The following is a 27,500-nucleotide window of genomic DNA, read 5'->3' on the forward strand; positions in this document are numbered from 1 at the left end:
TGAGCCTCCAATTCCTCATCTGTGAAATGGGATGATAATCCCATCTCACAAATACACTGTGAGGTAAGTACAAATAATGGGTAGACTACCCTGCATGGGGCAAAGCTCAGGAAATTTTAGTCCCCCGCTCCTCTGGAGAGCATACTAATAACTTTTTAACCAAGAGGGGCATAAAGGAAAATCTTTCTCTGAGAGTCTGGAATCTTGGCAATTTAAAAGTGAAATCCCCAAATCCTGCTTAAATACCTTACTTAGAATGCAAGCATATCACTTAGGACTGACTGGTTTTTCAGCTCCCTGTAACAGAAAACCTAGATAATAGTGGCTTAAACAAGATAAAGATTTATTTTTCTCTCATAGGAAACTGCAAACAGTCGAGGACTGGAATGGTGGCCCCCTAGCAGTTCCCTCCAAGGAGCCAAGGCTCCTTCCATCTTTTGGTTCTGCTATCCTTACAGTGTGGCTTCCACTGTGAAGGTCATTGCATGGTCATAAATGCTGCCAGAGCACCAGCCATCATGCTCCCATTCCAGGCACCAGCAAGGAGAAAGAGAAGTATAAGAGTGTGCACCTCTCAGATGAGTCAGCATTTAAAAAACAAACAAACAAAAACCTACCAGAAACTGCATCCACTGATTTCTGCTTATAGCTTATTGGCTCCCCCTACAGCCAGGGAGGCTGGGAAATGGACTGGGTGAGTGGACCCCCCCGATAATATAGGGGTTCTATTAATAAGGAGAAATGGGAGAATGTTGTCCCTTCCATAGCCAATTCAAAGCTTCTTCAATTTCACTGGAAACGGCTGCCTAGGTCAATGCTGGGAATACTTCCCCAGGAACCAAAAGCATCTTGAGAACCTGGTCCTCCATAGGTTGTCAGCAAAGGTTAGTTCCTGTCTCCCTTCCAACCACCTGTTGCCCCCTACCGCTTCCATGTTAGAGAATCTAGCATTAGCTTACATCCAGCTTCAAATGCTACCTAGATTTAATGAATCAGAAAGGTTCAGAGTCAGAAGCTTAGGTGAATTACACACAGGTTCCATATGGAGAATTTACTAAAACCCTAAGACTGACCACTGAAATTGAAAATATTTTGCATTATCTCCCACCTACCTACCTTATCAGCTGCATTAGTTATCTATCACTGTGTAACAAATGACCCCCAAACTTAGTGACTTAGAAAACAACACGGGTTTATTATGTCACAGTTCCTGTGGGTCAGGAATGTGGGTGTCTTCTGTGAGAAGCTGGGGTCCTCTGGCTCAGGGCTTCTCACAAGGCTGCAACCAAGTTATCCGATGAGGCTGCAGTCATCTCAAGGCTCAACTCAGGGTCGATCTGCTTCCAAGCTCACTCGTGCGGTTGTTGGCAGGATTTAGCTCCTTGCTGGCTGTTGGCTGCAGGCTTCCTCAGTTTCTTGCCACGAGGGCTTCTCCGTAGGGAAGCTTACAATACGGCAGCTTGCTTCATCAGAACAAGCAAGTGAGAAAACCAGAGACAGAGTGGGAACAAGAGGTCTTTTATAACCTAATCTTGGAGGTGGCATCCCATTGCTATCTTATTCTATTTGTTAGAAACAAGTCACTAGGTCCAGCCCAATAAAAAGGGGAGGGAGGGGGGAACGTTATAGAAGCACCAATCAATGTCCTGCTTCATCACTCACCTTCACTCTCTGGGTTCCTGACATAGGAGTCTATTTCCTTCCATGAACAAGCCCAGCTCCTTTCTACCACAGGGCCTTTGCACATACAGTTCTGTCTGCTTGGTAGCTCTTCCCTTCCTCACTGCCTAATTTCAGATTTCTTCTCCAGCCTCATTTTTGCAGAGAAGCCTCTCCTGACCACCCTTCTCCTGAGTCACAGGAAGAAGGGGTGCCATCACTCAGCCCTGGGTAGCCAGGAGGTTACCTTCAAGCAGAAGCCTGGACCCTGACCATTCAATTCTCTTGTGTGGTTTGCTGCATTGGGACCCTTTAGCTGTAGCTGTAATCATCAAGCTGACAGACTTTGGATCTAGCTCACAGATTCTTTTTTTTTTTTTTTTTTTTTAACATTTATTTATTTTGGCTCCGCTGGGTCTTAGCTGCGGCATGCAGGACCTTCATTGCAGCATGTTGAGTTGCGGCATGAGAACTCTTAGTCGCGGCATGCATGTGGGATCTAGTTCCCCCGACCAGGGATCGAACCCGGGCCCCCCGCATCGGGAGCATGGAGTTCCACCCACTGGACCACCAGGGAAGTCCCTAGCTCACAGGTTCTTGACATCTCATACTGGGCTGCCCCAGAAGTCAAAATAGGGGAAAGAGACGGACCCCTATTTCAGGTCAGGACCCAGCTCTGAATACATGTGTTTTTCTGGCCAAGCTTCTTTTATCAACTGTATTCATTCCTTCATTCACTTGTAATGGGTATGATTTTCAGTCTACAAACTCAGGTGTGGGATAAATAGAAAATATGTATTTCTTTATTATACCGAACTAAGTTCAATTTCTATTTTGAGCCTCCATTTTGCCGGGTTGGATCACAACTGAGTCACAGTCAATCCATCCCCTCCATTCCCCAGCAATCGTATCTATGCTTGGTGTGCAAAGGTGATGGGAGGGAGGCCACCGGTCATCGATATCAGTTTCAGTGGCATTTATCTTTCAGCCATTGGTCAAGGCAGGTCACCATGTTTGTGCCCTGTCTCAGATCAGGTGACTCTGTTACCTCCGTGACATTCTGGGGCTCACAGGAGTCATTGTATTACTTCTTATGCCTCACAGGATTGTGGGAAACTCTGTGAGATGTCTAAGTTCCCAATCGCCTACATGCCATGTGGACACTTCTGCTCTTTGGGGCTTTCCTTCCTCCCTGGGGGTCCTCCTTCCCTCCTGGGTCCGCTCCCTCGGGGATCCCACAGGTTGTCCCTCTGGGAAATTTGTCTTTGTCCCCACACCTGGCCCTGGGAGCAGAGCATGCAGGCCTCTTTAGCCAGGACAGCGCCTTTCTCATTCCTCCCCTTCCCAGTCCTTTTCTGTACAGCCCGGGGGACATTTTTCTGGCCAACAGGGGAGTGGGGGGCACCTTGCTTTGCTCATCTCTTCCTCCAAATGTTTTTAACTAAGCCATGAGATCTTTCCAATCTCCTGAGAATCTCGTCTTAAAAACCCCAAAGCCAAGAAAGACTCCTGACACCAGGTGATAAGTGACGCCAGAGGGTGTGGAGGACCAGAGGAGGTGCCCCATCTGGGCTGACCAGACGGGAGGGGGTGGGCCTGGGAGGCCAGAGCTGAGCTGAAGAATGAGAGAGATAATCAAGGAAGGGGCCGTTCAGTCGAGGGAAGAGCCTGGTTAAAGGTGGGGAGGAATGGAGACGGGCCTATGGGTGGCTGCCGCCTGTTTGAACAGAATGCAGGTTGTGCCTTGGGGAGCAGCTGTAGATAAGATTGGAGGAGTGAGCAGGGATCTGGTAACAAAAGGTCTTGGATGTCAGGTCTAGACATTTGGATTTTATCTTCAGGAAATGTAGATCCATGAGAGGATTTTTTAAGCATGCGATGAGGCGGCCAGCTTTGTGCTTTAGAACGTTCTCTCTGAGCCAGGGTGGAGGATGGGCTGGAGTCAGGGTACCAGCCACCTGGACAAGGAAAGACAGGGCTGTAGTGGGTAGATAGGCAAGGCGAGCAGGGGACCAATTCCCTGGAGACTAGAGGGCAGGGCCACCCGGACTTGGTAACTGAGGGGATGTGGAGACATGGAGAGCCAAGAGTTCAGGACGACTCCACAACCTCTGATGGTGCCATTTACCGAGTTGGCAAGATGGCAACCCCAAGGTTGGTGAGGCGGTGAGAATTCGTTTAGTCTGAAGTCCAGTTTGGAGTTAGGACTCTGTGGGTAAGGAAGCTTCTTGGCAGAAAGCTCTAGAGCAGAAAAACTCATGTCAGAAGTGTGTCAGAGAGGCAGCCTCAGAACTCCAGTACTTTAATTAATTTATATATTCTTGGCTGCATTGGGTCTTCATTGCTGTGCGCGGGCTTTCTCCAGTTGCGGCGAGGGGAGCTACTCTTCATTGTGGTGCGCGGGCTTCTCATTGCAGTGGCTTCTCTTGTGGTGGAGCACGGGCTCTAGGTGCGCGGGCTTCAGTAGTTGTGGCGCACGGGCTTAGTTGCTCCGCGGCGTGTGGGATCTTCCCAGACCAGGGATCGAACCTGTGTCCCCTGCATTGGCAGGCAGATTCTTATCCACTGCGCCACCAGGGAAGCCCTCCAGTACTTTCTAATAGTTGCTATGGACCGTGGTCAACTAGGATGTTTCAACAGCAGATAACCATAACATGCACCCGTGGCCCAAATAAATACAGATGTTAGGATTCACTGAAGAAGGGAGTTCCAGGGCTGCTTTCAGGGGCCCAGCCATCCCAGCAGGGACCCAGGTGCTTGCTTGCTTTCTGCTCCACCATCCTCTGGACTTCTGGTCTTCCTACTGATGCCTCCTGCTAGCAGATGTGTGCTGTGTCCTCAACTTCAGTGTTTCGGTGAAGTACACCAGTTTTCCAGGACACATTACATTTTCCTGGTTCCACCAGTGTATCAGCATTGGCACTTGAGATGTCATTTATTTCTCATCCCAAGGTGGACAAAGTGCAGTGCGTCTAGCAGCATTTTAGTAAGACTATAAAACATTTGGGAGGTGATGGGGATACAAGGGGAGAGTGTAGCCTTTGGAGCCAAACAAACCTGCATTCTGGTCTTTCTGCAAGTGCTGAGTAGGTCACTTCCCCTCTTTGAATGTCCCTTTCAGCTTCTCTAAAACGGAGACAGTCGGGTACTGTGAGTGTTTGAGGAGATGACTTTTGTAAAGTGCCTGGCACGGTTCCCGACCCACAGTGGCTCTCTCCTTTGCTGTGCTCGCATCCCTTCCTTCCCACCCATCTGCTCTATACAAGCAGAAGTTGCTGTTTTAACGAATAACCGCCCCCCCTACCGAGGACCAAGTTCAATCCCATGAAATGAACTGATCATGGTAGAATTTCATTCAGATGCTGAGGGAGAGAGGGGGAGAGGGATTTGAGGTGGCAAGGGTAGGGAAAATATAGGTTGCTTGGCTAATATATATACTATATATATTTTAAAAATCTATTCTGTCCACAAGGGCTATCCCAATGCATAGAGCCAAAACTGGGAAGCAAGAGAGTGTCTTAAAAAAAAAGTCTTAGAACCCACCTGCATACCCTTCCCCCTCCCCGTGTCCTCAAGTCCATTCTCTATGTCTGCGTCTTTATTCCTGTCCTGCCCCTAGGTTCAGAAGCTAACACACCATTGTAAAGCAATTATACTCCAACAAAGATGTTAAAAAAAAACAAAACCCACCTGCATCATTTTAGGGTTCAAGCTATCAGAAATAGAACCTCCCTCGCCCTCAGATGGCTCTGTTCTGATCGTATGCCTGGCAAAGCTGTGAGTAAGCATGGAGGCTGCTTGCAAGGGAAGAGTGGCTGCCTGGCGCGGCGGATGAGTCACTGCTGCCTGCCCTGGCCCCCTGCCTGCGAGGTGGCCACTATCTTTGGACATTTTAATTTTCCTTTGTGGGGAGGGGTAATTACGGCCTCCGTGCCCTGTGGCTGTTTCCATTTTGCACAGCGCCTGGACAGAGGCAGAGATCCTTCAAGAACTCCTTTTTTTTTTTTTCAGGGACATTGGTGGGGGCTGGTGGCGGGGATTTGAGCCCGTCTGAGGTGCGCAGAAGCAAGGCTGGTGCAAGTGTAGCAACCTTTCAGGATTTGCAAGATGCTTAACTATGCGCCATCAATTACTGCCAAATGTGGTTGTTATGCAAAGTAGCTTAATTGGCCTACCGGTTGGTTGAGTTTTAAGCCCACGGATTGTACCAGTGCAAGAGAGGGGAAAACAGATTTGACAGATGCAGGATGGGGCTGTGTGGTTTATATGAACACAGAAGCAAAACATCTGGGGACAGAATGGGCCTTAAATGGAAAATGGTCAGGTGATAGACAACAGATCGATAGATAGATAGATCAATTGATGGATGGATAGATGGATGGATGGATGGATGGATGGCTGTTAGCTGAGAGGGACCGAGGAGAAATGCAGACATCAGGAGTTTGGGGTTGTGATATTTTTAAAATGCAACCATGACCATATGGAAGTTTCGCCAGACAGATGCTGGATACGGAGAAGTCAACCCGGAATTGAAGATAATGATTCACTCTAAAGAGTTACTCCACATTGTAACTGAAGCAGAGTTGGCTGTAGACATCATCAGTTGAGTTGTGTCACCAGGGGAAAATGTTTATTCATGGAGACTAGAGTTAGGTTTTGAGTGTGTGTTCAACAGATTCCTGATTTTGAACTGCCACCCCCAGGAAGCCAGGTAACCTTGGGTGAATTATTTAACTTCTTTGGATCTCAGTTTCCTCATCTACGAATGAATGCCTGTTTCGCGGAGAGTGTGGAATGTGGTAAAGGGCATGCCTGGCATATAGTTAGAACTTGGTCCATAGTTGCGATTATACTTTCATGTATTACTTTTCTCAACACACTTTAACTGTACTTGAGCACATACTTTGTGCCCAGCCCTTGCTAGGAACTAAGGATACAGACTTGTTTGATTCATTTCACAAATAGTTGCTGAGTACCTACGATGTGCTTGGCAGACACTGCTAAGCCCTGGAAACTGACTTGGGTGGAAACAGTAAAGACCCCTGCCCACAAGGTGCCTCCAGCCTGGGGAGGAAGACAGACATTCAAATAAGGAAAATACCTGGCACGGACAGGTCCTTGCCGAATGCCAGAACTTCAAAGGGCTCCAGTGCAATGGGCTCATCACAGGGATTATCAGCCCTTTCTGCAGATGAGAAAACTGAAGCTCAGAAAGGTGAAGAGACTTGCCCAGGTTCCCACACCTAGTGACTGGCAGAGCCTCAGCTGGAACACACACCAGCCTGACTCCAAAGTCCACGATCTTTCTCAACAGCACGCAGCTGCCAGGGTGTGTTTCAAGTTTCTGGATCAAGATGTCCAGCGAGGCAGGGTGGAGACTATGCACGGACACCAAGAGGTATTCAGTTTTCAGAGGCTCCAATTTGGGAAGGATGTAATTTGAGGGCTACAGAGGAGGGCTTTGAGAAGAGTAGGCTCCTACTGGCGGCAAGGGGGTGCTGGGTGCGTCTCAGTGTGTGTATGTGTGTCTGTGACCGTCTTTGTGTGCCTCTATTTCTGTGCATGTGTGAACGTGTGCATGTACCTCTGTGTCTGTGTGTTTGCATGAGGAGGGGAGGCGTGCAGGTATGTGTGTATGTGTACTTGTGTATGTCTCTCTCTGTGCGACTGTATATCTCTGCATGTGTCTGTATTTATGTGTGTCTCCGTGTGTGCATGTGTATTCAAGTGACTGTGTGTGTTTGAGTTGGAGGTGTGTGGATAGATGTGTGTCTGTGCCTATGCATTTGTGGGCATCTCTCGATTTGCATGTGTGTCTTTGGAGACGTGTGTGTGTGTGTGCGTGTGTGTGTTGGTGTCTGTGAGTGACTGTGCGTGTGTGCGTGCCTCTGTGGGTGTGTGTGGGGTGAGCTGCCTCCCTCCCCGTCTCCCAGGTGTTTCTGTGGAGCTAATCTAACTTGTGCTTCAGAACGGGGGAAACGACAGCGTCGGTGCCTTTCGCCTTATCTCCCAGGCTGCCGCTCTGCCAGAGGAAATTAGATTTGCTTGGCACAATCTGCTCCTTATGAGGTCATGTTGCTGTGATCTGCACGTTCTGCTCTCCTAGGTATTTGTCTTTTGATTGCTTGATGAATACCTGCCAATGTAGAGATTGAAAGAACATGAGTTTGGGTTATTTTTTAAAAAATAAGAAACATCCAGGGGTGGAACAGTAGCTGTCCATCTTCTTTCTGGACTTGGGAGCCATGATAAAGGAGATAGAGCTTTGGCTTTGGAATGGTAAGAGCTCTGTTCAAGTTTCCAGTTGTCCCCTTCAAAAGCTGTGTGACCTTGGGGAGGACACTTTACCTCTCTGAGCCAGGGTTCTTTACCTGCTAAATTCAGAAGGTTCTTTGCAGGAGCAAATATAATAATAGATGAAAATGTTCTCAGAAATCCACAAAGTCCTTAAATCCTATGATGTCGAAGCAGAGAGGCCGAGCGGGAAGACTCCGGGCTCGGAGGTCAGGCAGATGTGTGTTTGGATCCTGGCTCTATTCTTTTCCTAACGTATGACCTTCAGCAAGTTATGATGCCTCTCTGAGCCTCAGATTGGTTCTCCGTCAAACAGGATATTATTTATAAAGCTCTTAGCTCACTGCTGGCCACTGTGAGGGCCCCCCCAAACGAGAGTTGTTAATATTTTGGCTAGTGCAACAGGGGTGATGGAAGTATGAATACCTGCCCACTTTCAAACTGTCAGTGAGTGTAGGCAAGACATGGCCTCTGGAAGTGAGGGTGAAATGGACGATGTGATAGAAGTGATTTACTCTCATTTGTTTTTACGACTTCAAGATGCAGAGTGTTCTTGGCCTCACCATATTCCTGGCAAGCAATTCGCGTATCATCTAGAACTCAGAGGCTGTTCTAGTTGCAGAAAGGAGCTGAGACTGAGGCAGCCTCCAGCCCAGAGTGGTCCAGGCCAACTGCCGGGGGCCAGCTTTCCCACATGTCCAACCACATCCCTTCTACATGATCCCCTCACTCCAGCAAGACCTCAAACCCCCTTGCCTTGGAACATGCTGTTCCCTCCCCTGGAATACCCCTCACCACCACTCTAGCCCCAGATCGTCCGGGCTGGTCTCTAGGTGCCTCTGCTCAGGCTAAGACAGATGTCCCTGCTCTGTGTCCCTAGCCTACCCTGGATTCACCCCACCGCGCATGACGCCCGGGGCATTTGAATGGTCCGCTCTGTGTCTGGCTCCCTCCCAGCCAGTGCCCTCCAGGAGGGCAGAGACGGGGGACCACAAAGCCCTTGGTGGACATTTGCAGAGTGAACACATGGAGATCAACTGTCTTCTTTCATTTTCTGTCCCCACCTCCTTAGATGCAATGCCTTCAGATATCAATCTATTCATCTGGACCCGTTTCTGACAACCATTTTGCTCAATAACAGAGATCCTGGAGAGCTTTGCTTTGTTGATTTGGTTTGGTTTGGAAGCAGATGGGTTTCTCTCTGCTGGACTGCTTGTCTTTAATAAGAGTGCCACGCAGGCCAGAGGACAAAAGATGCCCAAGTGTTTGACTAGCTTTATCCTGTGTTTTAGGGCTAGCATGTGGGTTTGCCATAAGGACCGTGGTTGTCCATGTGGGCCTGTGACATCAGCTTTGGAGAGTGGTTGGGGACCTAGGTTCTGGGATTGGACTGCCTGGTCCCAAGCCTCTGAGCCTCCTTGTACCTCAGTCTCCTTATCTGTAAAAGGGGATACCCACCTCACAGAGGTTTTGTCAGCATTAAAGAAGATCATTCAAGTAAAGCCCAGTGTCTGGTGTAGAGTGAGTATTCAATGAAGGTGAGCTAGTATTTCTGTTGCACTGCATTTAATGGAATTATCAGCCCAGGACCTCCACTGTGACTGTAACAGAGAATGAGCATCTGCAGTGAGACATCAGCCTCCATCCTGCCAGAGCTGGGCTCCAGGGACTAGACGATGGAATTACTCTTCAATTTCAAATGAGTTTTTGTGATCAGGTGGGCATAATTCAAGGAGAGATATAAGGTCTATCTGTACCTGCTGAGGCGTGAGCCTTTCTCTCCCTTAACAGCCACCTGGCACACTTAGTTGGTCACCTTACTTGGTGCTTGGGCCACCTGATGACACAGAGCAGGGTCAGTAAATGACAGCTCTCAGGCCACATCTGGCCCACAGCCTGTTTTTGTAAATAAAGTTTTATTGGAACATAGCCATGCCCATTCACTTGCGTATTGTCTATTGCTGTTTTCGCACTATAATGGCAGAGTTCGGTAGTTGCAACAGAGACCACAAGGCTTGCAAAGTCTAAAATATTTTCTGTCTGGTCCTTTACAGAAAAGTTTGCCGACCCCTGGTGTTAGATTGAAGCAGGATTAAAGCTGATTGAGCTCAACCAGTACACCGGGCACCATCCGATCTCTCTCTCCCTCAGCCCTGACATCTGGTTGATCACCAAGACCAGATTACTTTGCCCCACTCTATCTCGTACATTTGGTCCCCCATCTCTTCCTCAAATGCCACAGCCTTAGTTAGCCCTGTCCCCGCCCCTCTTGGCTATCACACACGAGAGCCACCACCAGCCCGTAAGGTGTCTGGGTGAATTAGATAAGGATATCTTCTCTGGGTAGATGCAGCTCCACAGCACATCATTGGGCAGCAGGAGTGCCTCTCTGCAGGAAAACCCGCCACCTAACCCTATCGATTATACCCAGTCAAGCATGGCTCTTATACCTCTTGGTTCTATTGATTATACTGTCTCCTTGCCTCCCTGTCCAGGCAGCCCTCCACACCAGAGCTAGAGTGATCTTTCTAACCAACTATGTTCCTCTCCTGCTCGACCACTCCATGGCTCCCCCTGCCCTCAGGACAGAGCCGATGAACATGACATTCAAGGCCTGCCGTGGTCTGGTCTCGGCTGGTCTCCCAGTCTCATGGCTCACCACCTACTCAGCCCACATGACACCTGAGCGTTGTCATGCAATTTGAGGCCCCCCAGACCTAGACTTCCACACTTGCTCATACTTTGGGGATTGGCACAGTCCTCCTTAGTGAAATACTCTGCTCTGGAAAATTTCTAGTCATCCTTCAAATCCACCACAAGCATCTTCTCCCTGTTTTGTCCTCCCTGATTCTCCCAGGCAGACTTGGGCCCTCCTTCTATAGTTCAATTCAATCTTCACAAACCATGGTCCACAGCCCATAGATGGGTCAGGATAGCAGTGTAGTGGATCTTGACAAGCACGTCTTGAAAGATGAACTAGACTAGAAAACACAAAAGTACATCGCTCTTTGTCAGGTGTGGTTATAACATAGGATGAATAGCACAGACTCTGGACCTGGACTGCCTGGGTTCAAATCTATCTCTACAGTTGATTAGCAATGACCTTGGGCAAGTGATTTCATCTTTCTGTACCTCAGTTCCCTCATCTAGAAAACAATGATAATGATAGCACTTCCTTTATGGCCACCATGAAGATTAAATTAATATACTACTAAATATATATTTATATATTATGTATAAATATATATATCTATGTATTTACCTTGGAGATATTGCAGGATCGGTTCGAGATCAACACAATAAAACAAATATTGCAATAAAGCAAGTCACACAAATTTTTTGGTAACCCGGTGCATATAAGTTACGTTTATACTATACTGTAGTCTATTACGTGTGCAATAGCATTATGTCTAAGAAAACAATGAAACAATATACATACCTTAATTGAAAAACGATGCTATTAGAAAAATGGCACTCATAGACTTGCTCGACACAGGGTTGCCACAAACCTTCAATTGGTAAAAAACACAATATCTGAGAAGTACAATAAAGTGAAGCAAAGTAAAAGGCCATATATTATCTGCTTAGAAAGATCTCCGGGCACATGGTGGGTGCTATAAACATGTTAGCTAGTGTATGTGTGCACATGTGCATGTGCGTGCACATGTGTGTGACCGTGGTTTATGATGAGCATTATCTGAAAGCCTATGCTCTGGCTGCAATCTATTCTGATCCTTATTAAAGCAATTATTTGACTATGTTATGATTTTTTTTGTATTATTTTGCTTTTCTCTCTCCTTTGCTAGACAGGGACCTCCTGGGAGGCAGTAAGTGCGTCTTATTTATCTCTGCATTCCAAGCACCTAGCATCAGGCTTAGTCGATCGATGTTTTTTGAATAAATGAGAAAATGAGGCCGAGATGCTGAAGCTGAACCACCCCAGGGTCTCCTTCCTGCAATCGCAGGACCAGAATCCTCCAGCCCCTCCCCCCAGCCCCCACCTTCTCCTGGGAGAAACATGCCAAGCCTGCCTGGGATTTGGGCGACTTTCTCAGGCTATCTGGTCCCCACGATGAGAATACGTAACCACATCTCACTGTCAGCAAGAGGAAGAAAGGCGTGAGGGACCCTCGAGCAAGAAACGGAGCTTCCAGACTGATGCTGAGGAAAATGGAAACTCCAGCTGACCTAAGAGATTTCTATAATGAGAGAAAACCAATTTAAATGCAAATAGCCCACAGCTAGTTGGGGAAAGATTCCGTGCTGCCAGAAAGGCTGGGAAAACAAACACAGCCCTCATCACGAGGTCGATTCACCATTGGACAGGAGGATTGCTTTATCCGTTTAGGATTAAAGTCTAAACTAGTGACAAAAGTCACATGCGTTGCTGGCAGCATTTTCTGGTGCTTCATGGTGCCTACTGAGAAATGGGTGTCCCTAAGGGGGGCTGTCGTCAGCCACTATCATTTACGGAGCCCCTGGCAGGCGTCGATTGCCTGGCAAGGCATAGAGGACAAAAGATGTCCCATAGATGGGCACTACCTCTGAGGGGCTCACAGCCTAAGGACCTTTAGACCCTAAAGTCAATTCTGGGGCCATAATAAGAACTAACCTTTTTATGCAGCATTTACTATGTGCTAAGCCCATGGCTAAATACTTTATGTAATGGTAACTCAGCAAATTCTCACAGTGACCCTGTGAGGTAGGGCCTATTATTATTCCCATTTTATAGATAAGCAAACTGAGGTTCTAGGACCCAGACAGGGTTCCAGGACTCTGACTCATACTCCCCCTGATGTGCTGGGAAGAGACATGGGGTGCTTGTGCCCTGTTCTCTGCAGAGCAGAGGTGCCCGAAGTCAGGATGCCTGGGGACAGAGGCTGCCCCTGGCCTTGGCCTGGGGCAGCAAAAAAATAACCCTGTTCAATAAAACAAGAAGTGTGGGTTGCTCTGCCACTAACTGGCTCTGTGACCTTGGGGGTCACTTTCCCTCTCTGGGCCTCATTTGCCTATATAAAATGAAGGGGGAGGCCTCAAATTATTTTAGGCTATAAAATCATATTATTCTAGGACTCCAGCTACCTTCAAGAATAGCCATTGTCCAGCTGATAAAACACCTCCTCCACTCTCCTTTGTGCCCCAGCCACTGCCCTCTACCCCTGCTGGCCCATATCTGTTGCAACAGAGCACTTTAATTTCCTCCTTTGGTTTCATAATTCAAGGACAGCACCATCTGCCACATTAAATCCACAGTTTCTGATAGCCTCCTTCTAAAACAAGAGATGGATAAAGGCTTCATCTGGTTATTTCATGGATGAAGCAAGAGCTGGCAAAACCAAGTGGGGACAGCTTTGGCCTTGCAAGCTGCATTAATCCCCTGATCTTCTGGGAGGGCCTCAGAGCCCATTCTGTCATCTTCACCGCCTACTCTGGCCAAGTCATCATGATGATGATGATGAGAGATGACATTTACAGAGGCGCTTCTGAGTCAGGCATTTTCTTAAGTGTTTTGTGGGTTAATTTATTTCATCCCCACCACATCTCTGCAAAGAAGGGACTAATAATCATAGCCCCACTTAACAGATGGAGAAACTGAGGCCCAGGAGGCTTCAGAAACTTGCCAAAGGCTGAATTTGAACTGGCTGGGGAAATAAACAAATGCACCCAAAGATGGCCAGCCCTAGAGGAACTGGGCTTCATAGCTGAGTGTTCTGACTTCTGCTATTTGAGGAGTTGAGGCCACTCTCCTTTATTAAACATTCATTCAACACATTTGTATTGAGCCGCCCACAGTGTGCCAGGTGCTGCTCTCCAGGCAGCGGGGAACAAGCCCCATGGGGGCCCGCTCTCCTAGGGCTGAACTTCTCCTACAGGAGACGGGCCCCAAACAAGCAACTGAATATACAGACACAATCATTTTAGGAAAATACAATAGGGGGTGAGAGAGAAAGAAATGGGTGGATGGTCAGAGAAGGCCTCTTAGAGTGGAGAAATTTTGAGCGGAGACGTGGGCATTCAGCCGTGCCACTGGACTCCTCTGCCTTGGCATTAGGGACATTTGGGGCCTGATAATTCTTTGTTGTGGGGTCTGTCCTGTGCATTTTAGGATATTTAGTAGCATCTCTGGCCTCTACCCACAAGATGCTGGTGGCAGCCCACTGTCTAGTGTGACAACCACAACTGTCTCCAGATGTCACCAAATGTCCCTGGAGGATAAAGCTGCCCCTGATGGAGAACTGCTGTGCCATGAGGTCAGCAAAGCAGGCAAATGGGTGGAAGGGGTAGCAAAGTAGGCTGAGTATATAAGAAGCAGAAAGAAGACTGGTTTGGCTGGAGGGGAGTGGGCTCCTTTGAACTCTCCAGAAAGTCCTCATCAACACTTACAGAGTGTTACAGGAATTGCACCAGCTGTACCCAAGGACACAGCACATGCTCCAAGGTGGTCACGGTCAAGGTGCCTGGGGAAGGAAGCTGTCAGCATGGGGCTGTCCATGGTAACAGAATATTCCGGACATAAGTCCAGCAGAGAGCTCCTTGGAAGGCAGTGACCACAGAGCTGGAAGCCCTAGGGAAGGCAGTGTCTGGACCGCCTCGCGAAGAGGAGATAGCAGGTGACTGAAGCCCTCACCTTCCCAGCATCCTGGCCCTTCCGTTTCCATTAGCAGCCACCCCGCCACCCCACACCCCGGGCCCCATCCCCCATCGCAAACTATTTTGGTGGATTTCTAATCACGGTGCCCCCCTAGCCTAGCCAAGGGGCTGTCATGAGACCCAGGCTTGGCTATTGAATTCTTTCTTCCTGGAATTAGAATATTGGGCAGAGAAACCCAAGGGCAGAGAATGGCTCAAGACAATTTTTCTAATGGAAATGGAACAAGGCATGTTCTTTTGTTCTGGCATATTTTTTACTCTCTCAACTCCCTAAGAAGCAATCGTTTCTCTCTCTTCCAAGGCCTAGTTTTTCAGCTTTTCCTTGTAATACCCTTTCGATAGATGTATATCTATTTAATTTACCAGAGTGGGATTATGATGCTTGAAACCACAATTAAAATAGAAACAGTGCATTGTGAACAGGGAAAAAGAGAGGGTAGATTTCTGATCCATTGCACTTGGTACTTGATATTAAATAAGCTGTGTGTCCCTCTCTCTCCTAGCTGCAACCAGGAGATTCTCCAGGGCCAGAACTATGCCTTTTCCTCTTTGTACCCATAGTGCTCAGCTCAGGGCTGGCTTCTTTTTTGCATTCACCATGGCTTGTAATTACTTATGTCTTTGCGGGATAATTTGTTTACTGTCATCCTCTCCCACTATGCTGGAGGTCCCACGGAGATAGAGCATGTGTAGTCTAACCCAGCAGGGTGACCAACCATCCTGCTTTGCCTTTGTCCCAGGTGTTTCCTGGTTCTGGTCTTCCAGTGCCAGGACCAGGAAAATGCTCAGCGAATCGAGACAGTGGTCACCCCACCAGGGCCAGGCATATAGGAAGCCTTTGAGCACCATTTGTCCCTGACACTCAAGAACTACATGTTGAAATGGACAGTAGAGGCAGTCCAGCATAAGACATACTCTTTTATTCCATTACATTTCCACACCTACTATGTGCCAGGGAACAAACTTGCCAGAAGCAGGGGATTCAAGGAAGGACGTCCCAGCAGCCATGGCTGCAAATGCAGATTGGAACCAGAAGGGAGGGGCTTGCATGTCAGGCTAAAGAATCTGGATGTAGCACAGGTGTGGCAGATCCCAGCCGATTTAGAAGCAGGTCGAAGACCTGAAAAGGGGAATAATTTAGGAGCGATGCCTCAGCAGCTCCTCCCACGCTCTCTGAGGAAGGAAGCACTTGCAGGGGCTGCCGAACAAGGGGATGAAACCTGGGGTCGTTTTGTCATTTCTTCCGAGGATCTAGGCTGGGCAGAGAGGGGTCTTGGCTACTTCCTTTTTCAGTTGAAACATAGCCATCCAACCGCTCAGTTCAACATGCAGAAAGTCCACCCCCGGGAAACGTGAATTCATTTGTGGCTGTGTGGTGAATCACACATCTTGGCTTCTCATGGAGATCCAGAGACCGGAACTATTCCAGGAAGCCATCCTCTGGATGGATTTCACTCCTGCTCCATCAGCAGGTAAAAAACATGGATGGGCAGCCGACATACTTTGGGGGCCTGGAAATCATCAGAGAAGAACAGTTTTCTAATTCAGTCCCCTAGCCTTCAGAGAGGGCTAAGAATCTTCCTAAAATGACCTAACAAGTAAGAAGCAGAGGATGGGCTGGTCTCTCCTTAGCTTTTCTCAATAAAGAACTGAATCAGGGCTTCCCTGGTGGTGTAGTGGTTAAGAATCCGCCTGCCAAGGCAGGGGACACAGGTACGAACCCTGGTCTGGGAAGATCCCACATGCCACGGAGCAACTAAACCCGAGCACCACAACTACTGAGCCTGCACTCTAGAGCCCGCGAGCCACAACTACTGAAGCCCACGCACCTAGAGCCTGTGCTCCGCAAGGAGAAGCCACCGCAATGAGAAACCCGCGCACTGCAATGAAGAGTAGTCCCTGCTCGCCACAACTAGAGAAAGCCCGCGTGCAGCAACAAAGACCCAACGCAGCCAAAAATAAATAAATAAATTGGAAAAAAAAAAAAAAAAAGAACTGAATCGCATAGAAGGGAGCCCCTGGCAGACAGGAGAAAGTTCTAGAAGGTGAAGAGACAGAGAAATAAAAACACTGAATCATGTGATTAGGGACTTTTTCCTCTTTAAATTGTTTTCAATCCTTCTTCTTACACCAAGAAGACAATCTTACTGTGGTACTAATAGGTCTGTCACACCTCTCCAGATCTCTCTTTTAAATGGAAATCAAACAGGCTTCAAGAGCCCAGAGTCTTCAATGGGCAACCCTATTCCTCTAGAATTCAATAATACTGCTTTATTTTCATGATATTTCTTTTTATGAGTAGCTTCTATTTGTGGCTTTCCATTTATGGTAATGAGTACATCTCCCTTTTGAATAAATGTATTTTGAGTTTTAAATGTGAGACAAGTTCAAGAAAAATAATGAGGGAAAGACTAGACCCAGTGGTATACAGCTGTTGCACAATTATTGGTGGTCCTCAAACAATTGAAGCTTGAAAACAGGGGTGGAGGTCAGAGGTCCCATGACCCCAGGCCACTCACCGGAGGAGGCTCCATTCCTGTCATTAAGCAAATGTCAAGCCTGAAATGTAAAAAGTGGCTCCTTAAATGAATTAGAGACAGACACTGGAAAATGCCAGGGAATTCTTCCCATGACCTTGAACAGACAGAAACCTCCTGAGATGGGAGAGAGTAGATCTATTTGTTTAACCTGGCAAAGGACCCTCCTGGTGGGTAAGGGGTCTCCTTTCTAAACAAAAAGATGGACAGTGAATTTATATGTTTCCTATGAAAAACCACTGAAGCAGTAATAATGGCAGGCATGGTGGTAGAAAGGCAGTAGCAGCAGCTTCTACTGCTTGGCACCCTGTGCTAAGTTCTTCTGTGCTTCTGAAAGCTTCTCCCTTAATGCAAGCTCCTTATAATGCTAATGCTAACATTATCTGACATTTAACGAGCAAATACTATGTGCTGAGACCTCTTCAAAGTTCTCTATCCATTCATTTAGTCCTAACACCAACACTAGGAGACAAGTATTATTTTATTATTATTATTTTTAATCAGTCATTAATTTTATACACATCACTGTATACATGAGACAAGTATTATTACTCCCACTTTACAGATGAGAAAACTGAGGTGTTAAGAGGCTAAGCAGCTCCACAAGGGCATAGCGAGAACAGGGTAGAAGTAAATTCAAGCCCAGGCAGCTGGGCTCCAGAGCCTGCCCCCAACTATCACACTTCACAGAGGTGAACGAGTACAGACTTTATCTCCATTTTACAGAGGAGGACTCAGGGCTTGGAAGGTAGAAAAATTAACCTAAGATCATGCAGCTACTGAACTGTGAAGTCAGCTAAACCGCTTCCCGAGGGTAAGCAGCATTTTCCTGAAAGCAAGTTATTTCATTAATTAACAAATGTTTATTGAGCATCTACCATGTGGGCAAGACCCCTCTTCTTGCACACACGTGCTCTTGCACTAGTCATTTGCAGTTGGGGGCAGTAGGTCCCTCCCGCTCTCCCCCAAGCAGGGAGGAGTAATTCGGTGACTTCTTCCTGGGGCCTCTGGGTAGCTGGTTGCATCTAAGGCAGACCCGCCCAGAGGCTCGGCTATGTGGCAAAATCAGCCAACCTGGGCAAAGGCTGTAGAAACTTGATTCTGGTCCCAGTTCTAACATTTTCTGCCAGAGTCTCTGCACCTTCCAACCTCAATTTTCTCACCTGTAAAATGGAGCTCATTAAAATGGTCTGACTTAACTCACGGGGTCATTGCGAAAATCCAATGAGACAGCGTGGGCAAAAGTCTTTTCTTACTGCAGCTCCACATAATTGGCAGCCATTAGCTCACACTGGTGAATTTTTTTCTTTTTTAAGAGAAATTATTGTTTGCTTCTAACTGCCAAAGTTTGGGAGTTACAGAAAAACACACAGAAACAGATAAAAAATTGTTCATTACTCCACTATCCCTTGATGATCTCTATTAACCTGTTGATGTATTTCCTTCTGGTTCCATAAATATAAGTGTAAATATAATCATTGCCTGACTTAAAATCCAGTAGCATCCCACTGCAGTTAGAATAAAATCCAAACCCCTTGTAAACACCTCACTTTGGTTTTCAGACTCTACTTTATCTTGCCTCTGCCTGCCTCTCCCCTACCTCTTCTCTCCCTACTCACACACTATTTCTCTTCCTTTATTATTTTTTTTCTAGGACTCCAACTGCATTGTCCCTCAAGGCCTTTGTCGCTCTGCCTGAAAGGCTCTTCCCCAGATCCTCATGACTAGATGTTTTTAATATGCAGGTGGCAATCAAAATGTCAGCTCCTCAGATAATCCCTCCCTTGTTACTCACTCTAAACTAGCCCATCTTATATCTTCTTCATGGCATTGTACTACTCTCAGGAATTACCTTGTTTATTCCTGAACAGTCTATATGCTCGTTGTCTGACTTCCCCCCAATAATACACTAAACTTGCTCCCCTCCATACCCACAGTGCCCAGAATATTGCCTGGGACACAGCGCATTAACTACTTAATAAGTGAATGAATTAGATTAATGTACTTTCAAGCTGGGATAATATTATATTAATGTTTTGCGACTTGATATTTTCACTTAATATGGTGTGACCACAATGACTTTTAATGGCAGTGTAGTATTCCATTGAAGGGATATATCATCGTTTTTAACCAAGTCCGTGTTATTGACTAGTTGGGACATTTTTTTTTTTTTACTTTATTTTGTTGAAGTATAGTTGATTTACAAGGCTGTGTTAATTTTTGCTGTACAGCAAAGTGATTCAGTTATAATACATATTCTGTATTATATTCTTTTTCATATTCTTTTCCATCATGGTTTATCACAGGACATTGAATTTAGTTCCCTGTGCTATACAGTAGGACCTTGCTGTTTATCCATTCTATATGTAATAGTTTGCATCTGTTAACCCCAAACTCCCAATCCATCCCTCCCCCACTCCCCCTTCCCCCTGGCAACCACAAATCTGTTCTCTATTTTTTTTTGTGTGGGGGGGTACATTTCTGATTCTTGTGTTTGCAAGTGATACTATTGCAACTATCCTTGTACACACACTGTTTTGCACACCTCTATGACCATTTCCCTAGGATTAATTCCTAGCAGTAAAATCATGGGATCAAAGGGGGCTTGCATTCATCCTCTTGATATATGTTGCCAGACTGGCTTGAAGAAAAGTTGTACCATCTCTGAGTTTGCTTTGATGACCCTTAGCATTTGTTCTTCTTAGTGGAATCCTCTGAAGGCAAAGGGAATGTCATTATCTCCTTACCTAAGGTTGAGGCCACTGGGCAAGACAGGTGATGTCTACTGACTGCAGAAACCTCCTTCCTTTCCAGCAACAGGTACACCTTCGAGCACTGCTGACTAGGCCCAGCACGTGATTTGTAGGCATCCTCTAAGCAGTGATGCTCTAAGGCTAGAAATCACTTCAGCTGGGCTTGAGGAGTTTATCATTCTGGAAACTGATGATAGCCTGCCCCAACCAGATTCTGTCCCAACTGGATATTCCTCCTTTTGCTTCCAAAACACGCCTTGGGCTCGGCCAGCTGGCCTCTCGCTGAACCCTGCCCATACCTGGCCAAGTCCTGTGTGCTTGTGCTCACCTGCTTTCTCTATACCCTCCTCCATCTCCTTTCTCAAGGTCTAGTGCTACTCCCCGCCCCCAACTTCTATGAAGTCCCTCAGGGAGCCCCTTCCAGCCCAGAACTGTTATTACTCTGATGACCAGTCTCTCCTCTGGCATTTCATCATCTCACTGCCCTGTGCTGTCTAGTTACCCTTGTGCCTGAATAAGTTGAAATCTCCAACTGAGGGTTTTTCTCCCTCTGGGATCTGGTCCATTGTAGAATAGTCAGGACCTTTGGAAGAGTCAGGCCTGGGATTGAGCCTCGGCTCTGCTACCTACTAGCTCTGTGCCTTTGGATGACGTATTGAATCCTTCTGAGCCTCAGTTTTCCCGTCTATAAAATGGCATTATAATAGTACTGACCTGAAAGAGTTGCTCTGAGAATCCGATACTAAGTGCTTCGCAAAGTGCTTGACACGGAACAGTTGCTAAAAACAATGGAAAAATAAGAATGTTTATCTTCATTTCGTTTGTCTCTACCTCCACAGAGGCTGAACCAGTGACATGAACAATGTTAAAGGAAACATTTGTGGATGGAATGAACATATATAAGAATTCACTGTGTGTGTATTTACCTTACTAAATAGCACCCAGGGGGACCAGAACCAGCCATCTCAGGATCTAGGGGCAAAACCAGGAGAAAGGAATCTCTGTCATTAGCTGACTTCTTGCTAAGACCTGGGTCCAGTGCTCTCTTGAGAGTGAAGATACGTTATCTGATTTAATCCCCACACCAACCTGACAGGAAGATATTTTTAGGTCTCTCTGATAACAAAACCTACCCTTTTCGGACCATCTACTGTGTGCTAAACCTAGGCAAGACACTTTTAAAAAATGTTATTTCATTGAAACCCTCACACTATCCTTATGAGATGAGGATTATTATTCCTGAAGATGAAACAGGGTCAGAAAGTTTAAGAAAACCATCCAAGGGCTGACGGGTATTAAGAGAAGAGGATGAGCCAGGATTTGAAAAACAAAACAAAAACAGAAACAAAAACCCATTACCACCCTCCCCCCCAAAAAAACTAGAAACTTCTGCTACACCACCTGACTTATTGACATTCTCACAGAACAGAGCTCTGCATTCAGTTGGCGCTTAATGGGAAGGGGGTTGCAGTCACGTGGTGATCTTGGACCTTCTAACAGATGCTTCAAAGAGAGCAGTTTCTATTTCCGGTGCCCACCACGATCTCCAGGGAGGTTGCTCCCCGCCCCCTCCTCTGCCTATGTTCTTGTTTTTCTCCAGGCCCTATGACTCAGCACTCAGCTCCAGATGGCTTCCTGCATTGCCAGCCTTGTTGGCTGGGTTGCCGAGGCCCTGGTGCAGTAAACTAAAACCGAAAACATGTTACAACTAAGAATGGAAACCCTCTCTTCTCTGCCCTTTAATATGAAGACCGTGGGGTCCACGACTCATGCTGGTTGGTCCCTCTAAGGCCTTCCCTGACACCGTTCATCCCTTCTAGCCCCGAGACCACCACACTCCATCCCAGGGCATCCTTGATGCCTTGAAGATGGCACCCAGGGGCCAACCTGGGGGCCAGGTTCTGCCACCGCTTTGGTTGATTGACCTTAGAAAATTTTCTTTCTGAGCCTCAATGATCAGATGGGGACACTGATATTGCCTGCCTCTGAGGAGTGTAGGGTTAGGGTTGCCAGAAAAAATACAGAATGTCCAGTGCTGTAAACTGAATCCTTGTGTCTCATCAAAATTCATGTCCTAAATCCTAATGCCCGATGTCATGGTATTAAGAGGTGGGGCCTTTGGGAGGTCATGAGGTCAGAGGCTTCCTGAATGCGATGAGTCCTGATAAAAGTGACCCCAGGGAGCTCCCTTGTTCTTTCCACTACGTGAGGACACAGGAGAAGACGGCCATCTGTGAACCAGGAAAAGGGTCCTAACCAGACACCAAATCTGCCAGTGTCTTGATCTTGGACTTCTCAGCCTCCAGAACTATGAGAAATAAATGTTTGTTTTTAAGCCACCTAGTCTATTGGTATTTTGTTATAGCAGCCCTAATGCACTAAGACACCCAGTTAAATCTGCATTTCAAATAGACAAAGTTTTTTTTTTTAGTGTGAGTGTGTTTCAAATATTGTGTTCAGATTTAACTAAGGTGTCCTGTAACTTCATTAGCTAAATTTAGCAAGTCTATGTGGCGTATGGAGTGAGGTGACAAATGTGAAAGTTCTTTGTCACCTGTCAAGAGCTTAATAATGTCTTAACCATGAGACATGTGCATATCAACCCCTGGGCCACCAGCCTGGTCTGGAGAATAGAACAAATAGTCTTACCATCAGGTAATGGAGAATCTGTACCACCTCAGCCTGTGAATTGGGAAACCTGGGTCTTGTTTGTCAATCGACTGATCTTTGGACAGTTCACCTCTGGGGCTTCAATGCTTCCATCTTTAATTCTCCCAAATACTGGAATGAGAAACTTCGGGAAACTAGGTACCCAGAACTTTCCCTATGGCTGATTGACTGGCACATGTCTGGTCCAAATCTCCTTTTGACTATAGGGTTGAAGAAGAAAAAAACAGCATGACTTACAAGTGAATTATGCAGTGAAGGATGGATTTAGCTCCAAGAGCACTGCTTAACATAGAAGAACAAAAAGAAACAACTAGTATACCATATAGAGACTACTTGTTTATTTAGGGCTTTGGGTGTCTCCTCCTACCAGAATGCTGAGGGGAGGGATTTTTTCTGTTTTGTTCCCCAATACTTAGAAGAGTGCCAGGCCCAGGCAGTGTGGACTATTTGACTACCTGAAACCAGTTCAGCTAGCTACATTAAAGACAAATAAGCGTCATAATCTTTGGGGAAGGAACTTTTCTGAGACCAGTCGTCCTCCCTTCCTTGCTCAGGAGATGATATTCATGGCGCCACATGGCCCCAAGTTTATTTTTGTTTGTTGGTTTTTTGTTTTGTTTTGTTTTTATTTTTTGGCTGCACCACGCAGCTTGTGGGATCTTAGTTCCCTGACCAGGAATCAAACCTGGGCCCTCGGCAGTGAGCGCGCAGAGCCCTAACAACTGGACCACCAGGAAATTCCTGGCCCCAAGTTCCTTTTTGTTTTTGTCTTTTAAGGAACTAATTTTTTAAAAAATATATATTTATTTGTTTTTGGCTGCCTTGAGTCTTCGTTGTTGTTTTGCGCGGGCTTTCTCTAGTTGCAGCAAGCGGGGGCTACTCTTCGTTGCGGTGCGCGGGCTTCTCATTGCGGTGGCTCCTTTTGTTGCGGAGCACGGGTTCTAAGCATGTGGGCTTCAGTAGTTGCAGCACGTGGGCTCAGTAGTTGTGCCTGGCGGGCTCTAGAGCACAGGCTCAGTAGTCTTGGTGCACAGGCTTAGTTGCTCTGCGGCATGTGGGATCTTCCCGGACCAGGGCTCGAACTCGTGTCCCCTGCCTTGGCAGGCGGATTCTTAACCACTGTGCCACCAGGGAGGTTCCAGGCCCCAAGTTTTTAGAGCAATTTTTACCACCTGTCAACAAAATCTCCCCTAATCAGTGACCAACTCAAGTGTCCAAGGACTAGGGCCCAAGGGCTGGGTTGCCTGGTCTGCATTCCCCCAAACGCCTCAAAGATCTGCCGCCATGTTTGTTTGTTTGTTTTAAAAGAGATTTGTCATTGGCTACCAAGACACTAATGAATGCCCAGTACCCAGTGAGTATTTGGATTCCATGGCTGGCTGGCTCCACCAATAAAGGAAGGGTAGGCTGACCTCAGGAATTTCTTAGCATTCAGAAAGTCATCTTGGAATTTGCTTCTTACAAGCAACTCTCCAAAGGGGGGCCTGATATTGTTGGGGACATGGGAGTGGCTCACCGATTCTTGCAGCTGCATTTAGGTCCACTCACCTCGGTGTGGTCCTTCAATCAGCTCTACATGAACTGTCACTATGTCAGCATTCTCCCCCTTAGTTCTCAAAGCTGCTCCCCCATCTCCATTCCTGTCACCTGCCCTAATCCAGGCTTCCCCATCTGTCCCAGGACTTGCAGACTTTCCTCCTCAAATCCATCTTCCCCACCGCCCCAGAATGATCCTTTAGTAAACCAAGTGTCAGCTGCGGTCAGCTTGTCCCTTATCTCCCATTCTATAAAATTTAGGAAGCTCTCCCTAAAATGTTTCTTTGTAGGAGATAGGGGGACACTGGGGTTATACTCTCATGGCCATTTCTGGCTTTGAATACCTGCTTCCACCGAATTCGCCCAGGATAGGAATTGAATACCTTGCACACACATGGGTGCCATCCAATCATAGATCACATCAACCCAGCTGTGGCTTTGGCCCTTTTCCCTATCTCCCAACGCCCAAAACTCATACCAGTCATTTTTGTGAGCATTATACTTTTCCGAATTTTTCTGGATGGAGAAATTTATATGTCAGCAAAGCATCAACTTAAGTGTTTGTTTTTTTTTTAAATTTATTTATTTTTTTATCTGTGTTGGGTCTTTGCTTCTGTGCAAGGGCTTTCTCTAGTTGCGGCAAGCGGGGGCCACTCTTCATCGCGGTGCGCGGGGCTCTCACTGTCGCGGCCTCTCTCGTTGCGGAGCACAGGCTACAGACGCGCAGGCTCAGTAGGGGTGGCTCACGGGCCCAGTTGCTCCGCGGCACGTGGGCTCTTCCCAGACCAGGGCTCGAACCCATGTCCCCTGCATTGGCAGGCAGACTCTCAACCACTGCGCCACCAGGGAAGCCCTTAAGTGTTTTTAATTATGTACTTTGAAATAAATATGAAATGCATGAATTCATTCTCTTCATTTAAAAAAAAAAGTTAAAGCATCAGAGATAAAACTAATTAGATGGAACGGAAAGATGGAGGAACATGATTTCTCGACATCACCACTGAGTCCCCATCCAGCCCTGGGCTGCTTACCTCTTGGACTTCCTGTTGCGAGATACAAATAAACTGCTACACGCTAGGCTACTGTGAGCCAGGTTTTTTGCTCTTTGCAGTGAACACAATCGTATCTGACACATTCCTCATCCAGCACTGAACCTGCCGCTTCTCATCAATTTCTAGCCTCTTACCCATATTTGTTTTTCTACCTAGCATTTCATCACTAGCTGAAGATACACTATTTCTTAATGGTTTACAAGGTTGCTGTTTTCCCATAAGAACGTTGGCTCCCGTGAGGAAGGAGCTGGTCTTGCTCCCATGATATCCCTAGGGCCTAACACAATACTTGACATATAATAGGTGCTCCATACGTCTTTGTCAAATAAATGGGTGAATACAAATTTGATCATGTCCCTCCCTGTTTAGAGGATAAAATCCAAACTGCTCAGATGGGCAATCAAGTCCATTTCTGCCCTGGACTCTGCCTGTCCTACCTGCCCTGTCCCAAACCACACTTTTTGCTGTTGCTTATGTCTGCACTGCCTGCTGAGCCTTTGCCCAGGCTGCACACACACATTATTGAGCACCTACTCTATGCCAGGCACTCTTTTAGGTCTAGGCGAGAACTCAGTGAACCAGACAAATGAGTTTCCGTCCCTGAGGAGTCCAGCAGAAAGGACGGATGTTGGCCAAGTAGCTACAGTGTGTTCAGTCTTAATAAAAGGGGGGATAAGGGAATTATGAGAGCTCCTCAGTCTCTATGCAGCAAACTCCTATTCATCCTTTAAAGCCCAGTTCCAATGTTACCTCCTCTAGGAGGCCTTTTCCATGTCTCTGGCCTGAGGTAGGTGTTCCCCATAGACACTTGCTACACAGCCCAAGCCACAGAACTCAGCCCACTTTATTATCTTTTCCACCTCCTTGTGTGTCTCTCCAGCCAGCCTATGAGCCCTGTCTTACTGCTCTCTGTATCCCCAAGGTCCAGTGCAGGGCTCGTCATGGACATTTTTATGAGTTCAGCAACTGACCTGTCCCTTCCTTGGCCTGCCCCCATCCACCCCAGCCCCCTTTCCCTTGCTCAAGTTTCAGTCTGCCTTGGTCTCTCCCTTCCACACTCAGCTCCCCAGGCATTTCTTCATCTTGTTCTGAATTAACCCTTCCTCTCCTGAGGGAAACTGTAGATTGGGGAAGTACCAACTTCCTCTTGGGCTGTCTAAGCAAAGCTTACGTAAAAGGCCAAGAAAGATCACCCTATCTAATAGTGATTGATTTTATGCTTTTGTTTCCCTTTATTCCTCAGGCTAAGCCCCACTTGCCCTCCTCCCCTTCCTTGTCTTGCGTTGTCACCCAACTATACTCTCTTCCCAGAATACACCAGACTTCTCATGCCTCTGCACTGCTGCACATGCTGTTCCCTCAGCCAGAAATGCTGTTCCCCTACCCCTCCTTCTTAATGAAAGCAACCACACGCTTTGAGGCCCAGCTCATGTGTTAGCTCCTCAATATGGTTTCTCCGATGCCCCCTCTCCCCTCCCCAAGCAAAATGAATTGTTCCCATGGTGCTCTATGCTTTCTTGACTATGACCTCATCCCAGGACATCTTGGAGGTTCGTCCATAGTACACTTACTCTCAGACAGCGAACTTCTCACCATCTGGATCAGCGACAAGTCTGCGCCCAACCCCTCTTTGTCCTGCAAGTGTTCAGTCTAGGGCTTGGCAGCCTCAAAACCAAATAAATGATTGTTGCTGTGGGTGGCTGAGGTCTTGGACAGGGGGTGAGAAGGAGCGGCTACCCCTTCTGGTAATAGCACCTGGATTGGTCCCTGAGGAATCATCTCTCCCCTTTCCACCCATCTGGTTTGGGTGGTACTGATCAAGTCTCAGGGCAGAGCATATGATCCAAGGTAACCCAATCAGATAGCACAAGTGACCTCAGTGCTTGCCCAGTGCTGGTTAGGCCATCCAAGCCTGGCCAATCAGAGCATGGCAGCAAAATTAAAGATAAGTATGGAAATTGTGGGAAAGGAAAATGAAGGCAGAAGAAAAATGATACACCGAAAGTAGAGTCAGTGTCCCTAGAAAGTGTCCATGAAGTCCAGGATATTTGACGGTCTGGCTACTCATGGCTCTGTGCTTCCAAAGGACCAAAGTGTTCCTACCCTAAAAATCTGTGTGGGAGAAACAAGGTCCATCTAGAGTTAAACGAAGCAGGATGAGGCTGTGGTCAAAGAGCATGCACTTTGGAGTCAGACCATCTGAGTCTGAATCTTAGCCCTGCTGTTTGCTAACTGTCCTTTATCTCTCTGACCCTCGGTCTCTTCATCAAGAAGAGGAGAAAGAGGGGAATATCAATTGGCAGGGTCACTGTAATAAGTAGGAAGTGCATGTAAGTAGCAGTTATTCA

The 27,500-nt window shown here is 47.0% G+C and overlaps 1 long non-coding RNA gene across 1 annotated transcript in view; it reads left to right on the forward strand.

Moving 5' to 3' along the window:
* Positions 1–6,511: 6,511 nt before the first annotated feature.
* The window catches only part of LOC118892792, a 29,996-nt gene continuing 9,007 nt past the window's right edge, over positions 6,512–27,500 (forward strand). The window contains exon 1 of the long non-coding RNA XR_005019347.1: positions 6,512–7,057. This is a non-coding gene — a long non-coding RNA (uncharacterized LOC118892792). The remainder of the gene's footprint in view (positions 7,058–27,500) is intronic.

The sequence above is a fragment of the Balaenoptera musculus genome, chromosome 3 (genome assembly GCF_009873245.2).
Source record: "Balaenoptera musculus isolate JJ_BM4_2016_0621 chromosome 3, mBalMus1.pri.v3, whole genome shotgun sequence".
In the NCBI taxonomy this organism is placed as follows: domain Eukaryota; kingdom Metazoa; phylum Chordata; class Mammalia; order Artiodactyla; family Balaenopteridae; genus Balaenoptera; species Balaenoptera musculus.